Source organism: Cervus canadensis, chromosome X (genome assembly GCF_019320065.1).
Source record: "Cervus canadensis isolate Bull #8, Minnesota chromosome X, ASM1932006v1, whole genome shotgun sequence".
In the NCBI taxonomy this organism is placed as follows: Eukaryota; Metazoa; Chordata; class Mammalia; order Artiodactyla; family Cervidae; genus Cervus; species Cervus canadensis.
This window is the reverse complement of record NC_057419.1, coordinates 124,638,928-124,656,350: the sequence shown is the minus strand read 5'-3', so window position 1 is coordinate 124,656,350 and position 17,423 is coordinate 124,638,928. Positions and strand designations below refer to the sequence as shown.

The 17,423-nt window shown below is 40.4% G+C and overlaps 1 protein-coding gene across 3 annotated transcripts in view; it reads right to left on the bottom strand.

Moving 5' to 3' along the window:
• Positions 1-12,190, bottom strand: part of HTR2C (5-hydroxytryptamine receptor 2C) — a 336,239-nt gene extending 324,049 nt beyond the window's left edge. Inside the window, exon 1 of one of the 3 annotated variants that reach the window (XM_043458646.1) lies at positions 11,619-12,190. The gene's annotated coding sequence lies outside the window, so the exon portion shown is untranslated. The remainder of the gene's footprint in view (positions 1-11,618) is intronic. The other 2 variants (XM_043458645.1, XM_043458647.1) reach the window with 2 other exon arrangements.
• Between the last annotated feature and the right edge of the window lie 5,233 nt (positions 12,191-17,423).

The following is a 17,423-nucleotide window of genomic DNA, read 5'->3' as shown; positions in this document are numbered from 1 at the left end:
TGGTTTCTTAAATTTATTGTATGTAATAAAAGACAAAAAGAGAGATTTTTACTCATTTAGTAATTTTTAAATAATATAAATTGTTTCAAATGTAGGACATTGGAATGAATGAGTGGAAATGATGGAAATGACAAGCTTAAGACCTGAAGTGAGGGACAAGCTTTAGCTTGTATAAAGGTTCCTTATGTAAAGACTCACGACCATTATTTTCTGGGTTGTAAAAATCAGCTACCTGAGCATTATTATTTGAAGTGTATTTTCAGAACTAAAAAACCATTAGAATTTTCATAAGATTCACTTTTTTAACAGATGAGAACATAGACACTCATAGAAGACTAGAACCCAGGTTATTTAATTCTAAATTTACACCATAAAATCTTTTCCCACAGTGCTCGTGTGCTTTTATATGTTAATTATTCGACAAATATATATTGAAAAAGCCCACACTGTGTAATGATGTATGCAGAGGGTAGTGGGGGGGGTATAAACATGAATAATATATAATCTTTGTCCTATGTGAATTCATAATTCAATGAGAAAGATAAGACTCAAATTAAAAAGTTAGATGATACATATAAAACTTTCAACACCATGGCTGGCACATAGGAGATCCTGAAAGCCAAAATCCAAATATGAACAACAAAGTGCAGTCCAGTGTATTTAGTGGTGTAAACAATAGTGTCTATTCTCTTTCAAATTTGAAATTCAAATTCTAGTACTCTTATGTATGTGGGGGTCAACATAGATGCTTTTTTATATGGCCAGGAGTTTTGTTATAATACATACACAAAATCATAACATTTGAATTTTAAGCATTGCTTCTTGGCTTTATAGTCTGCATAGTATATTCATCTGCCCCCCACCCCCTCGCCTTGATAATAAGACAGTATGGTTTTCTCTTAATGAACCATGAGACTATTTGCAGTCATTTTTCAATGTTACCCATTGCCTTGGAGATCATCACTTCATGACCCACCTTATAGTCTATTTCATCTTGGCAGTTGACAGCTACTTTGGAATCTGGAGTTGGGCAACATTATTTTGTGCCATTGTAGTGGAAGTGGGGAGCATGCAGAGTTCAAACATGGAATTGGGAAGTTGTCCGAAGTGAGATTTAAAGCACTGGCCATGTAATTCTATAATCACAATGGGAATGAAAACAATGGACACATTTGAACAACATTTTCCAAAAATTATTCAGAAGCTATATTGATGAATTTAATTGAAAATAAGATGAAGAGAGGTGATCCAAGAATGACCCCAGTGCAGAAAGAACAAGCAGTATTTCACTTATAATGTGAAAGTAACATGATTTTGGAGGAGGGGGTCTTTTAAAAAATATCTAACAATATAAGTGTTGCCATAACTGTATTCCATATTATGTTGCAGAAATTTGTGTACTTTTATTTGATTCTATTGCTTCACTCTGAAGCAAGACACTCAGAATATCCACTGTGGACATGAAAATTTGTCAGCTTTTCTGAAAATGGTACTAATCTAAGGTAAAAAAAATCAAATTACTTTAGAACAATATACTATCTTCTAAGGTTTTCAATGTTTTTAACTTTTAAATGCCAACTATTTACATTACAGTGGCAAAATTTGTGGGAGTTTTCTCCATATTCTTTTCCTTGATTATATATTCATACAATTTGTGTCTCTAGATGTATAATATTTGGAATATCAGTCATTTAATTTCAGTAGTTTCTGTGTTCTTGTTTGTAACAAAGAAATTAGTTCGAGGGACCCTTACAGAAAGATCACCTACTTCAACTCTCTCATGTTATGGTTGTAAAAACTGAGATCCAAGTAGAGTAAGTGACCCATTTTTTTCCTCATTCCTCCTAAATGGGAGGGTAGGAAAGAGAGAAATCAATAAAACCTGTACCATGAATTGAAGAGTTTTATAAGTATATGGAATTGCCTTTTCTCTATGATAGAACTATTAGCTTTTTTAGGGAAGTATTGTATAATATTTCTAACATCCAACAAAGTATAGCGCATGTAGTAGGCCCTCAACAAAGACTTGCTAAAATCCACAGTGCTCACAGGATTTTAAACTAACCTTCATCTTATAGTTGACTAATTTGGCAGATAAACATGGATAGTGAATTTTGTAAATTTACTTGCAAAAAAAATTTAAGTTGACCGAGGTTTGGCAGTAGAAACAGGAAAAGTTGAGGTAGGCCATACTAACTCAAAACTTTGGAGAACAAGTGCCATTGAGTCAGAGAGAAAGTATAATGTTGGCTTCCAGAGGCTACCGCCAGGGGGGAATGGAAAGTTATTGTTGAATGGGTATAGAGTTTGTGTTACAAGATGAAAAGTGTTATGGGGATAGATGGTGGTGATGGTTGCATGACAATGTCAATTTATTTAATATTCTTGGATTTTACATTCAAAAATGGTTAAGATGATAAATTTTATGTTATATGTATTTCACCACAATAAAAAAAATTTTAAAGGAAATAACTATCCTAAAAATTATATCTTCCAAAAGGGAAAAAGGAGTCATTGTATCAGTGAGTAGTTTGAAGGTTTATACTTCCACCATGTATCATAAATTCTTTTCCATTTGCATAGTGATTAAAAAAAATAGGTATGGAAGCATGATGAAAGAACTACAGAAATGTCTATTGAGAAGCCAGCTCAATTATGGTTTCTTAAAATTTGGTTAAAAAAATATTTGTTGGCAAGGTCCCATATTCTTGTTTTACTTCCACCAAAAATAATGTCATCAACTTCTCTCTGAATCTCATTCAGATTGACATTACATAATATAGGATATGGGCCTATTACTGTTTGAGAATCAGTGAATAATCAAAAAATGCTAGAACAAGCCACAAAGCATTAAATTAATTTTAACTGTTTTTTTTCTAATCTAAGATGAAAAAACCCTGACAGAGTAATGACTTTATCAAAGCAATTCATTAATAGTAACCTCCAAATTCCTATCACATTACAAAAGTGAAGCAATAAAGCTCTTGGTTATAAATTTATTTTCTGCAAAGACATTTGGGGATTGTTATTTTTAAAGTTTCTGCTTCTCTATAAGCTGTCAAACCATATTGTGGAGTGAATCTACACCTTTGAAGTTGCTAATTAAAGGCTGAATAACAAGGGGATTCTATAGCCAGAATGTGGAAATATTCCTAAACATTGAGCACATCTTCACCAGATATGTATGTGGCCAATAGAACGTGGTGTCTCTCTGTTACAAGACATGACATATATACATGTATATGTCCATACATATATATACACACATACACATTCTCCAGGCCAGAATACTGGAGTGGGTAGCCGTTCCTTCTCCAGGGGATTTTCCCAACCCAGGGATCGAACCAAGGTCTCCCACATTGCAGGCAGATTCTTTACCAGCTGAGCCACAAAGGAAGCCCATATACACATTTCCACAGACATATATATATATATATATATATGTATATATATAGCATGGTATATTTTCCTGTGAAGTGGAAAAATAAATGATAGGACTAAGCTTTAGCTAACTACTTTAAGAAGATTTATAATTTATTAATTGCTCTAAAGCATGTTCAGAGAGATTGCCTGTAATCATTTCAGAGAAACCTGTTATTCTCTTAGATGCCTTGAGTTCTTATATACTATTGTGCGGGTATACTAAAAATTCTACTTTAGTTCTTCCTTTATCTTCTTTCACTTTTGCTTTAACCATTGAAACATATATTCCTCGGAGATTACATAGACATATATAGATAAAGACATAGATATCATATATGGCAACACATCAATCAAGATACATTAATTGATTACTTACTATAGGCAAGGAGTTTGCCATATAAATGGGCAAAAGATTCAGGCAAGAGGTGGGGGCTTGAGCCAGATCTTGAAGATCAGGTAGAACTCAGATGCATTTGAGAAGGGAGGCTCATACCACAGTACTGGACTTCTCCAGTCTGACTTCAGTATTTCTAGTAATAAATACTCATTAGATGACAAATCAAGTTTTATGTCATTAAAATTTAAGTAATAAATGGAAGTAGTAAAATCAACTTTTGATTAAGTATACAGAATTTTTTTTTAGTATATTCTTTCTACCCTACATTAACTTTAGTTTAAATATTGTACTCTGATACAGTCTTTCTACCTGGGCTCAGATCAGTAAGCTAAAAAATTTGACTATTACTGTTTATAATACCTATGTTTTAAGTCAGAGTTATCACATTATTTCCCTGGATGCCAGTGTGAAAAGGTAATACATGGGAAATGGGGTCATAAAACCTTTTAAATATCTCTGAAATACAATAAATGATTTTTAATGACCCATCTGTCACTCTGGTCTCTGACCTCTAGGACTTCAAATTTTTCTATTTCAATTCCAAATAGGCAACTTTAGATAAATGATCAAAGTTTAATGGCTTTGCTCTGACATTGAGTGTATGTCCAACTCACTATAGTGACATCTAACCCTTTGCACTTATCCTCTGTATATAATAGCATTATGTCTCTGATTTCATTTCACCCTTAAAATGATGTCTGCAACTCCACTGAGCTTCACTCAGGTTTCCTATCCTTGTATCCCCTAGTATTAACAGTTCTTTCTCATTTGCTCTACTTTTGTATTGGTAGTTGCATTTCCAAACAAACTGTTACATGCCTATCTTCACCTTGCCAAGCGGCACATGAATGATTAATAGGTACTGTCAGTAATAATATCCTCATCTTCATATGCAAATCTGTTCTACCAAACACCAGTGATTACAGTAGGAAAAAAAAAAAAAAACTAATCAATTCCTAAACAGAGGAGTAGAGTTTACTGCTTAATACCATGGTCTCTGGCATCAAAACTGCCTTGTTTTAAGCTTGATTTTGGTCAATTAGTTTGAGCAGATTATTTAACCTCTGTGGTGCCTCAGTTCCCCCACCTGCAAACTGCAGATGTTAGTAGTACCTTTTCATGGGGTAGTTGTGAGACATATAAGTAATACATGTAAATCTCTTAGAAATGTGTGTACATAGTAACTTTCAATAATTAACAGCTACTATTATCATCATTTATACCTGTTTTTTGAAGAATGATTACTTGCTAACTTGGGCAAGTCTTCCTATCCTGATTCTATAAAGCCATACCTGAAAACACTCAATCTTGATTACTGAGATAAAATGAGAGAGATGTGAGTTTAAAATACATGTATATAAAGATTTGAACACTGTGACATTTACTCACACTGTGACATTTACTCACAGGCATCTACTAATGATTTTAAACACAATAATCTTATTTTATATATTAAAAAAAGAAAAGATAAAGAGAGTCCTGGTCAATTTTTAGAACCCTGTTATTTTCTAGACATTAGTTGACATTGTCTTTGGTCTCAATGGTGTTTAATTTTGATTTTTAAAAATTTTATATTGAGTCTACCTCCATACCCTGCCAATAATTCCGGTTAACTCTGAATGCTCACCCTTTGTTCCTCACTCCCAACCTCAAGCTGCTTCATTTTCTTTGGATGGTCACATTCACTACTCACCTTCATTCCTCCCAGGCTTGGCTCATCACCTTGTACAGGCTGTCCCCACGGCACCTTGAACAAACTCTGCATGCTCTGCTTTCTCTATTGCTCCCTCCTTTTGTCAGAAATGTAACCCCTTTGCTCTCCACCAGATGATCTCTTCCTCTTAGAGTCACTTAGACTTGAATAATAAGAAATATGTTTAAGAATTTAGGGCAGATGAATTGGTCATTGCTGAATACCTCAACAGTTTCCCATGTGCCAAAAGAAACTCTGATAGAGGAGTATGGCTGTAGATGGGATGGGGAACAGGCTCATAAGAATATTTAATAGAAAAACAAGTCAGAGGAAAGCTTTGTTATTTTAATGACTATAAATGTGTAGTTATATTAGTTTTCTCCATTAGTGGTCACAATCAGAGTAGAAAATAGGATAGATTAACTCAAAATAGTGGAGGTAAAAGGTGCAGACAGTGAAATGGCAATGAGGGGTGCATATTGGGTCATGATGAGAAACACAGGACTGACTAGGAAGAAAATGAAGTGGAGCCAAGAGAGGGCATTATAACTAAGAAATTTTGGAAGGGCCCAGGAAGACTTGATGAGACTGAAGAGCAGGTACAAGAGAAGCAGAAGTGGGGGCAGGGTGAGGCCTGAATGTCACGATCTGAGGGTAGTATTTCTTAACTTAAAATTTTAGAAATTGATGTTTTTCAGGTGTAGCCATGGGTCTGAAGCTGAGGACCATGGGAAATAAGAGGTCAAGGAATTATGAGATTAGCTGTTATCTGGCAATCTTCATAGATACTGGTCTCCAGAGGATGTAAAAATTAAAAACGAACAGTAAGAAAAAGCCAGATCCCAAAAATCTCCATGAAGGTGTACACAACAGAGACAAGAAATAAATGTGGGAATGGTGGATATTTCAATAAAATATTGTTTAAATAAGAGTGGAAGAGACATGTCCTAGTGTTTTGGAAGTTAAAAAAAAATGGAACTAGGAGAGTTTCACCATTAGTTTAAGTCTTTACGTGTGGAGGGGTTATAAGATTAATGAAGTGGGGGAAGGTTGAGTATAAGAATTAATATACATTCATTTGAGAGATCCTTCAGGAGCAATCCAAGTAGGAGAAATCCAGGTTTTGCTTAAAGCAAGGAGTCTACATAGAGGAAGTGTTCTGTGAAAAAGCTAAGGGCCCCTACTTTCTAGTACATTGTTGACCAAAAGAATTTTCTGCAATGATGGATATGGTCTATATCTGACTGTCCAATAGGTAGTCACTAGCCACATGTATTCATTGGAAGGACTGATGTTGAAGCTGAAACTCCAATACTTTGGCCACCTGATGTGAACAGCTGACTCATTTGAAAACACCCTGATGTTGGGAAAGATTGAGGGCAGGAGGAGAAGGGGACGACAGAAGATGAGATGGATGGATGGTATCACCGACTCAATTGACTTGAGTTTGGGTAAACTCTGGGAGTTTGTGATGGACAGGGAGGCCTGGCGTGCTGTAGTTCATGGGGTTGCAAAGAGTCAGACATGACTGAGCGACTGAACTGAATTGAGCTGAAGCCACATGTGGCTGTCGAGTAGCTGAAATGTGGTCTGTGACACTGAGGGACTGGATTTATAAGTTTTTTTCAATCTCAATTATTCTAAATTTATATTGAGGGCTTCCCTGATAGCTCAGTTGGTAAAAAATCCCCCTGCAATGCAGAAGACCCCAGTTTGATTCCTGGGTGGGGAAGATCTGCTGGAGAAGGGATAAGCTACCCCCTCCAGTATTCTTAGTAAATAGCCACATGTGGCTGGTGGCTGTTGTATTGGATAATGCAGTTCTAAAGTCTTTCTGATAGCTGTCAATAACTGTATGCTTAGTTATGATAAAAGGTTACCCTTTTAAGTGGATACTTGTATTAGAGGAGACAATGACTAAAATTAAAGAAAGAAGTTCCTGAATGTAGAATTTCAAGTACTGTGTAACAGCATGAAGGCCACTAGTTTGGGAGTCCACAGGCCTTTCTAGTGTTTTTCAAATTAGACCATATAAGTGGTCATCTATGAATAAAGTGAAAGTGAAAGTCACTCAGTCGTGTCTGACTCTTTGTGAACCCATGGACTATATTGTCCACAGAATTCTCCAGGCCAGAATACTGGAGTGGGCAGCCTTTTCCTTCTCCAGGGGATCTTCCCAATTCAGGAATCGAACCCAGGTCTCCCTCATTGTGGGCGGATTCTTTACCAGCTGAGCCACCAGGGAAACCCAAGAATACTGGAGTGGGTAGCCTATCCCTTCTCCAGCGGATCTTCCTGACCCGGAATCAAACCGGGGTCTCTTGCATTGCAGGTAGATTCTTTACCAACTGGGCTATCAAGGAAGGCTAACCTTAATTAGCAAGGTTAACTTTATTAAATGCCAACTACATGTACAATGTCATAATAAGCAATATCTCCATAAACTGCACATGGCACAATCTTAACCACAGCTGAAGGGAGGAAGGAATAAGTAGGGTGAAGTAGAGATGTTGGATACAGGGAGACAAAACATAATTAAGACTCCAGCTCATGTACATCTTATTTGAAATCCTGATTTCACTATATCATTTGTGCATTAAGATTTCAGAAGTGACTAAAGAGTTGTTGCATGTGAGCAAGAATATTAAATTTGCTGGTAACTGACTGACTGATAGTGTAGGTTAACCTCTTGGTTGAGGTCAATGTTATTTGTCAAAATGGTGATTACTAGGCTATTCTGCAGCAATATTCTGAGTATACAAGGAAGCTTTAAAATAGTTTGAAGAAAGGCAGAGATGGAGTGATTGATTGATGGAACACTCACTAATCTGGTTATTGGCAGTTTCTGGAATTAAATAGTATACAACTTGTAGATAAAATAACAGGTATCTTGAAACTGTGACAAATTAATAATAATAAAAAGCATGGCTTTGTGCAATAATTTTAAAAATGCTTAATATCTATGTGTTTCACACATGGAGTTAGTATACTATTATATTAATACATAACATTAATATATATATATATATATAGTGTTATATTTAAATTAATACATTATTAACCCAAACTTATGGTTAAGTTTTCTTAGTTTGCTTATGGTTATCCATACCATTAGTGGGACAGAATTTATTGTTTTCTCTGTTATATCACTAAGCTTTACCAGATCCTCTACTGAAGTAATCTCAATACAAGTACTATATTGTCTCATTTTGTGAGGTACTAAACTGCTAGAAAAGGAAGGCAGTGAGAGATTCTTTCATGATATGGGCCAAACAGTCTGGAGCTTGTGTATCCATTATAACTTGGGGCTTATTTGCTAATGGGATCCGTAACAGTCACCTTGTTTGATCTCAGGCCTTGAACAATTTAATAAGAGTAGCTGAGGATACTTAATATTGGTTACTGGTAATCTTTCACTCAAATTTTGTTTCGTGTGTTTCCTTTAATTGGATAATAATAATTTTACTTGAAGGACATAAGTGGAATAGTAAAACAATTGGGGTTTGATGCAGACTTCAGGTTATTATTTAGATTTGTTTATCTACCAGTAAATGCAGAAATATTTCTAAATAATTAAGTCCCAAACAGCAATGATAATCTCGCAAATCTAACATGATTTTAAAGTTTATTTTCCAAAGAAGAAATCTATCATCTATAAAACCTCTGTGGGTGAGATGCCAATGCTGCTTAAGCCAACTTAATAGATTAGCCCAGCATTATATCAGAGATGCTAGTTTTTTATATTTTATTTCTATTGCTAAATAAATAACCTTGTACTTCTCACATAACCTTGAAAGCACAAAGGAAGGATTCTTATTTCACTGCCATAAATTAACCTACAAGAATACCTTGAGAAATAAAAGGGAAAAATCCAATGGTACCAATAAAATAGGAGTATCTTCCTCTTCATAGGCTTGCTATGAAGACCATGAGAAATAATGTATATATGTAATGCTCTTCGCTCCATGCCTAGTATCCTGTAGGTTTGCAAAAATGTCAGTTCTCACCCGTCTTCCCACGAATTCATACTGAATCAAAGCCTGTCATGTTATTATCTGAAAAACTCATCACTATCATCCATGACAACTCTAGATACAGACTTCTCAAGAAAGCATGGGAAAGGTTAATAACCATCTCTAGATTATGCAGATAGAAAAACACTGTCAGTGTTGGCTTAAGCACCCCAGATCCTACCTTGACATTGCAATCACAAACCTTATCCACCTTCCAAATGTCAGGGCTTGCGTTGGGCTTGTTGCTGTAGATGATAAAAACTATTAGGAAAAAAAAAATAGTGCGGACGAAATAAAGAAATATTTTATTTCCTTCCCAAAGACCAGAAGAACATTTAGGGACTGAAAAGTACAGTTAAATATTCTATAACCTGTCTCCCCAAAATATAGAAAAATTATGTAATTGCCCTCCCTTCCTTGGGGGAGAGGTAGATGACTCTCAAAGATCAAAGCATCAGGGTGCAAAGAAATTCTACTTTTCCGAAAGGATGATATTCAGTGTGACTTAAATACTGCAAAAGAAATGCAATCATCGTGGTAATCATTTTTTCCCCCTGTGGGGCATGTCAGTTGGCCTTTTTCATTGTGTCTGTACATATGTAGAAACACTTGATTTCTACTGTGTTCATATTTTAATTGTCAGAATGGCTGCTATGTATCAATAAACTTAAACTCAAAAACAGAGATATCCTTTGCACCAGTGTGTGTGTGAGGTCACAGATGTCTGCAAACTGGGGAACTCAGAGGTTACCTACGTACTGCGCAGCGCGTCCCCTAACTCCAATCATTTTAGCTCAACGCTTTTTCCCCCTAGAACAAGGTTTTCCCTCCGTTAGCCTGCTTAAAATGTATGTGGTGAGAGGTATATGCAACTTAGCGGCTTCGCAATCCGATGTTTCCATGGCTGGGACTTGTGATGGTAAATATTAATGAAGAAACTGCGCAGTACTGACAGTGATTCTTGACCAAATCAGATATTCTCTAAGTACCGAATGTCACCCGCTGAATTTGAGTGGGGAGCACCGTCGCTTTAAAGGGGTCTCGGACACAACACGTTTGTCACCTCAGGTCGCATATTACTCAACAGGAAGCAAAAAGCAAAGGGCACGGCACACTAAAGAAACAGACACACAGACACGTTTTGCAATGACGAACTTTATGTGGCATCAGGAATGGCAACCTGTTCTCATGTTTAGCAATTCCAAGGTACGTTGTTAAGATTGTCAGGTTAAACCGAATAAAGGAACCGGAATACAGAATACGAGGGAGCGCTGGAGACTTCTCGGCAATCCTTTTTAAAATATAAAACTGTCACCAAGTGACTTAGGTAAGCTAATAAAAAGTCTTGCTATATGCCCTTATATTCTCCTCTTAAACTTACGTGACCATCAGCAGCGCTGCTCAAATTCAGCCAACAGCTGTTACACCAAGACACAGATCCGCAGTGTTTATCTCCCCTGAGTTATCGGTGTTCACTGAGACTCTCCGAAAATTAGGGTCGGTTTTCAATGAGAACTTAATAGAGGATCCTTCACCCCACCTCCGCTCCCACTATCCCAACCCCTGAGCCCCCTCCCACTTGCCCGATATAAGATTTCTTAAACGTAGACCATACCCCCAATTCAGCTGCACCTTCCGCAGCCTGAACCTTTACCCAGAGACACCCACGTTCAGTCTCTCTCTCGTTCTCTCCTCCCTCCCACCTGACTTCTTGAGACCCCCCGCCCACCTTCAGTTACTCTCTCGGCTTCCCAGGCGCCTCGTTTTTGAGACCGGCGCCTCCGCCCAGCGCTTTCCCTTGTCGAGCGCCCCCACCCCACCCCCACCCTTCTCAACCTCCTTTGACACTCCGGTGCCCCTCCTGTGAAACCTAAGCCCCTCTCTCCTCCCAGGGACCCTAGTCTCGGCCATCTGCATATTCTGAGTCCCTGCAACCCCACCCCTCCCGCCCCCGTGCGCCCCTCACCTCCCGCCCGGGTCAGTGCGGTCCTGCAAGCTGCAACCATCCGGGACCTGTCCCCGCTCCCCACCCCATCCCCCGCCTAAACCGTTAGTGTCTTGGCTAGCAATGCCGCCCGGGGCTCCAACTTACCACAAGCGTCCGGGAGGAAGGCGAGGCAGCGGTCGCCGCGGCGGCAGCTAGACGAGAAACGGACTCGGCTGCAATCGCCCAGCGGAGCCCGAGGCAGTCAGTGCGCTGCGCTGCGCGCCGCAATCTCGCGCCTCGGCGGAGGGAAGGATGGAGGGAGCTCGGCGCGATAGCAAGCGCCGGCGAGTCGACCTCCTCCGGGCCACCGTGCGCCCCCCGGATAGGTTTGGCTTCTCTTGTTCCCCTATCTTATTCGAACATAGTAACTGACCACCTCCAGCATCTCTGCACTATTCGCGTCTTCTTTCTTCTTTGGTGGCCCCTAACTAACTACACTATTCTAAACGGACGAAGGCCATCAAGCGAGCACCACGACGATCTCGACGACTCCGACGACAACGTTGTGCAAGAATAGGTAAGAAAAGTTCATATGCAATCTCAGGTTAGGGGCAGGCAGGCTGACGGAGCAGCCAAGGCTGCCAATCTAGCTGCTCCAAAGGCAGGATCAGAAAGATCGGTGCACCCGAGGAGTGGAGCGTCCTCGGCGAGCACCAGAGCGCCTACCCAGCGCTGGTGAAACTGCACAGCGCTCTTGGGCTTGATGAGGGATGAGGGGTGGAGCCAAGAGTGGCCAATCAGCTTTCAGCGTTCCACTGCCCCTGGCCTGTTTGAACCCGTCTATTAGCGCAACTGGAGCCTGCTGGCAGGGGGCGCGAGACTCAGTGGTGGTGGTGGTGGTGATTAACTTGATTCAAGAAGCCTGGAGATTGGGGGGAACTAGGGTCAGTCACGGGCGGGGGTGGCTCTCAAGAAATGTGCCCCTAAAGATTCAAAGAACACCCCTCCACGAATACACACACACACACCCCACACCCTTGAACATTTGGGTTCAACAAACACTTCTTAAGTCTTGGAAGTTCCAAAGAACTTTGAAACTCCCTCCCCTTTCCCCAGCCGAGCAACTGAGGCATTCACAGTATCAAATGCACGTTTAGTGTGAAAGGCCTTGGCCTTGTTTTAAGTGTCCATTCTCCACCCTTGTCCCCAGCCCCAAATGCAGAGAACAGAGACAGGAAAGCACTTGGCCTTCGTGCCCCAAGACAGCACGACTTTGTTCCCTTCTTGAACCCACAGGCCCTGTGCTAAGTGCTTAGAATGACACCCTCGAGGCAACATCTTCGGGGTTTCTAAGGTGGGGCTGCCTCTATTTCTCCCCTCGGACCTCGTGGGCCACAGCCAAGTGGTTTGCCTGACCGCTGCGAGGGCTGCCATGACATGGTCAAGGCAGCAGGGCACGGGGTGAACCACCAAGCTCCCTTTTGGCCCAGAAGCTGAGCTGTAGCCTGGCAAAGAGAGCTCTTCTTCACTGGCTCCCGGGGCTCCAGGCAGGTGCCTGCAGCGTCCAGGCTGCAGCACAGACAAGGGCGGTCGGGGCCACCTTGGCCTAGCCGCTTCAGGGGTCACCAAGACCAAACTCAGTAGTAGCAATGCTGCCACCAAGAAAGGGGGAGAGCAGATTTCTCCCAAGAGGGAATGGAAGTGAGAGGTCTCAGGTCCCAACGGAGGCTCCGTGCCTCTATAGGAGAAGTGATAAGAAGTGGTGAGAGAAGTGGGAACTGGCTCCCAGCCGGTCCGAGGTAGTTGGACCTAAGGAAGAGATTGAAATTCTGGTTCTGCTACTTGGGACCAGTTGGCAGAGCAGCGATTATATGGTAGAGGCTACAGGGGACGGGCAACAGATTGGAGGATCGAACCCCACGGAGCACAGAAGAGAAGGGAGTCGTTGGCTGCTGAGGGGACTGGTTGCCTCAGTAGCTCTAAAAGTTAGGAATGGGGAAGGAAGTGGGAGCAGCGGTAAGGTTCGGGCTCCTTCACTATTCTGGAGGGATCTTGGATCACTTCTCTCTGTGCCTTGATTTTCCGATTTGTAAATGGAGCTTTTGGTTCTTCTGCTCCAATAGGGAATCTTCCGATTCCCTCCATCCCCACTGAATTGAGCCACTTTGCAGGGCTTGGAAGTTTAATTTGGCAGTGAACATACTGCCAAAGTCCACACCCAATTTCTGTTTCGCCAAGCAAAACCCTTTGCAGTTTCCGTGAAGCATCTGTTGAATGCTGTGTGATGCCGCACAGGTGGCGGCGGCATCGCTGCCAAGTTCTTGAACTGTACAACATCGTTAGAAATGCTTTGTTAGCGAATAATAACTTATAAATATCAAAGAGAAAAAGCGTGTCTTTTTAAGTAATTAATTAAGCACTCATCTTTTAAAATGCCCCGTGTTCTCTTCTTCAATCCCCATGAACGCGCAGTGCTTCATCCTGGCTTGTCTGGCGGGACTTAGGTTTATTTTGTCGGAGGCTGAGACATTGGGTTTACTAAAAGAAACAAGTGTAAATATTAATACCTCTAATGTATTTGCTAAGGCACAGTAGACTGCAGAGCCAAGAGCCAGAGATAGCATCGGCCGAAGACAGGGACCTTTTCCTTCTCAGCGGCTCCCGGGGGAACCGGTTAGGCTTAGAGATGCTGACGCAAATAAAAATGGTGAGGAGGAAGGTGATGAGGATAATAATAATAATAACAGTGATTATGACCGTTATCATTACTACTACTAATACATAACTGGCTCTTTAGGAAGTTCCCTCTCCCTTAGAAGGACAAAAGTGACGAAGGGACCCAAGGTGAAGGTCACTCAGGGAATGGGAAGGTTCCCGGTGCAGCAGAGAGAAAGTTAGCCAGTCCGGTGGCTGTAGCGCGCCTGGGTTTCCGAATTCGGGGAGACAACCAGGCAGGCAAGTTCGCCTTTGAGCGGCGCTCACCGCGCGTCCGGAAACCGAGAAGACCTAACCGGAGCCGGGACGCAGCCGTGCTCGGGGCGCCCGGTTCAGCCCAGAGCGCCGGCTCCGCTTCCCTGGCCCTGGCGGCGCATCCTGCCTTTTCGGGTTCCCTAGGTGGCCGGCTAGCCGAGCCCTGGCGGATCCGATGGGCCTTGGAGGTTTTGGCAACACTAGCCGGGAGAACAGAGTGTACGGAGAAATTTAGCGCGCACTTTTAAGATCAGGCAGGCAAACTCGGAACAGGTACATGCCGGCGCGCTCTATCGTAGACAAAGAGGTTTTCTCCAACCTTCGCCTAAAGTGTCCTGGGGAATCAGGCCAAAGTTTTCATGGCTTTCCCTTCCCTTCCTTAGGTCTATGGAAGTTTTCCTTGGAAAGGGGAATTATTTACTGCGAAGTCCGATTTTGATGCAAAACCCCAGCGTCCCCAAAGAGTTTCCAAAAACGCACCCATTTTCTAAAAATATAGACATGCTTTTGCAGCTTTCCCACGAGGGACATTTCAAATAGGTACCTACCTCAAATAGGTACCTCCCCGAGCCTATTGATTTAAAAATTCAGGGACACATTAAAGAAGATTGTTACTAAGTAGGAAAAAGTTCCTCCTCATATAAGATTTGGGGAACTTCCTTATAAATAATATTAATTGACTGCAAAAGTTCAATGCTCAGAGAGCCCTATTTTAACAAACCTAAAAGATTTGTGATCAATTTAAAAATGTGTGACCTGGCTCTAGAAAAATACTTCAAGGCAGGTATTTTTGCAGAGCAAAAGAAGCTACACAAAAATTGTACAGGGAGATTCCCTCCGCCCCTTGTTTACCACAAGACATAAATGCGAGACATTTTGAGAACCTTTCCACCCATATTTCTTTTCCTCAGTTTAAAAACAAATCCCGAGAACCAGAAGGGTTTTCTTTTTTTGGTAATTATAGAATTGTATAAAGTAATACTTTTAGCATTTCATAGTTTTGGAATACGAAATTCCAACCTGGAAAAACTCAGAATCATATCCATAATGAGCATCGCTGAGGTATTACATACTCTCAATAAACTTTTATAATATTTTACGCAGCAAATTTATCTCTTACTGTTTCTCAAGCAGGGTCATTGAATAGGAAAACAAAACAAAACAAAACAAAACCTTAGTTGCTCTGATTACTTTTAATGAAAAAACAAAGCAGTTGAACTCTATGTGCTGTATAGGAAGGCAGGGGGCAGTCTCTGATCATGTCAGTCTTTCTCTAAGTGCACTTTCTTTTTGGAAAGATCCCCTGTTTTAGCAAAAAACAATGATCAATTCTGGTTCCTTGATACCCTCAAGGATGGGAGGAGAAACTAAAAACCCTTTGGTAGGATTTGGAAGTTCCCATCTACATATTTTTGTCACCTCTCAGAATAAAAAGGTATATCAAGATTAAAAGTCTGTGCTTATTTTTTTTTTCATACAAGTGTAATTGCTTCAGTTCAATTGTATCTGACATTCTTGTAGTTGTGGCTTCTAGTAACCAAATATGTATTTAAAAAACAACATTCTATTCATGCAAGTTTGAGTAGGAAAGGGCACGGGATCTAGCAGTCTCACCCAGAAGGAGAAAAAACTAGAAACTAGTAAATGTCATTTCTTTAGAGGAACATGTGTTGTCATGGAGCCATTTATGGTTTGATGAATGCATCTTATTTATGCATGCATTTCACTCTTCCAGCATAGGTTGAGAAAGAGGGCAATTAGGGCCTTTTGTTCAAATTAAACTAAGATTGAAAGGCCAGGGCAGCAGTAATTTTTCCTATTCCTAACTCAAGACTACTCAGTCCCAGAACTAGCATTCTTGCAACTTCTGTGACTTATTCTAACTATTTCAGACCACTTTGATCCCTACTCAACATTTCTGTGGGCTTCCCTGGTGGCTCAGATGATAAAAGAATCTGCCTGCAATGCGGAAGATCTTGATTCTATCCCTGGGTTGGGAAGATCCCCTGGAGGAGGGCATGGCAACCCACTCCAGTATTCTTGCCTGGAGAATCCCCATGGATGGAGGAGCCTGGTGGGCTACAGTCCATGGGGTCACAAAGAGTTAGACATGACTGAGTGACTAAGCACAGCACAGCAACATTTCTGTAGTAATTTTGTCATGCAACAAAACATTTGGTTGTTTAGGAGTCATCTCTAAAGTAATGGGCTTAGTTTTCTTGATCTGTAAAGCAATCTTACTGTCTTATTTCAAATGAGGCACACCTAATTACATTGCTATCAAATTCTTCCTTTTCTCTTTGTAAGAACTCTCTCCTCAACCAAATTAGAAGTATTTCAGGGGCAAGGATTTAGTCATATACTTTTCTTCATCTCCTTTGTTCTCATCTATCATAATACTGGGCACAATGATAACTACTAATTGTTGACACAAAAGAGGTTAGGATGAAAAAATCAAGAAGAGGACTGCTAAAACCTGAAAGTCTCAATGACCTGAATATAAACATTGAAGATATTTTACCAAATTGGTCCATCATGCAAAGAGATCATGAAGGTTAGGACAGACCAAGATGAAACTTAATAGGAATAAATTTGATATGCTGAACTTTAAGTACCAAATATCCTCTGCACAAACAGAAGAAGGAAACACTGGTGAATTTTAGTCATCATCAGGATGAACAAGTCAGTGTGATATGCTATGTCAGCCAGGAAACATAGCTTTATCTTGAACTTTTTCAATTTTCATAGAAAGATCTAGACTATAACAAGACTCTAGTTGGTGCTTTCAGGTATATATTTTAAGAAGGAAATTAGTAGTTTGGAGTTTATCCACAAGAATGTTCAGGTCAGTAGGCAACTTGAAGCGTGTTATATCATGAACTATGGGTTTGTATCCTATGGAAGATAAGACTCGGGATACATGCTAGCTGACTCGAAATATTTGAGAGATTTTTTTTTTTTTTGGTGGAAAAAGGATGCTTAATTTCCTAAGGTCAGCAT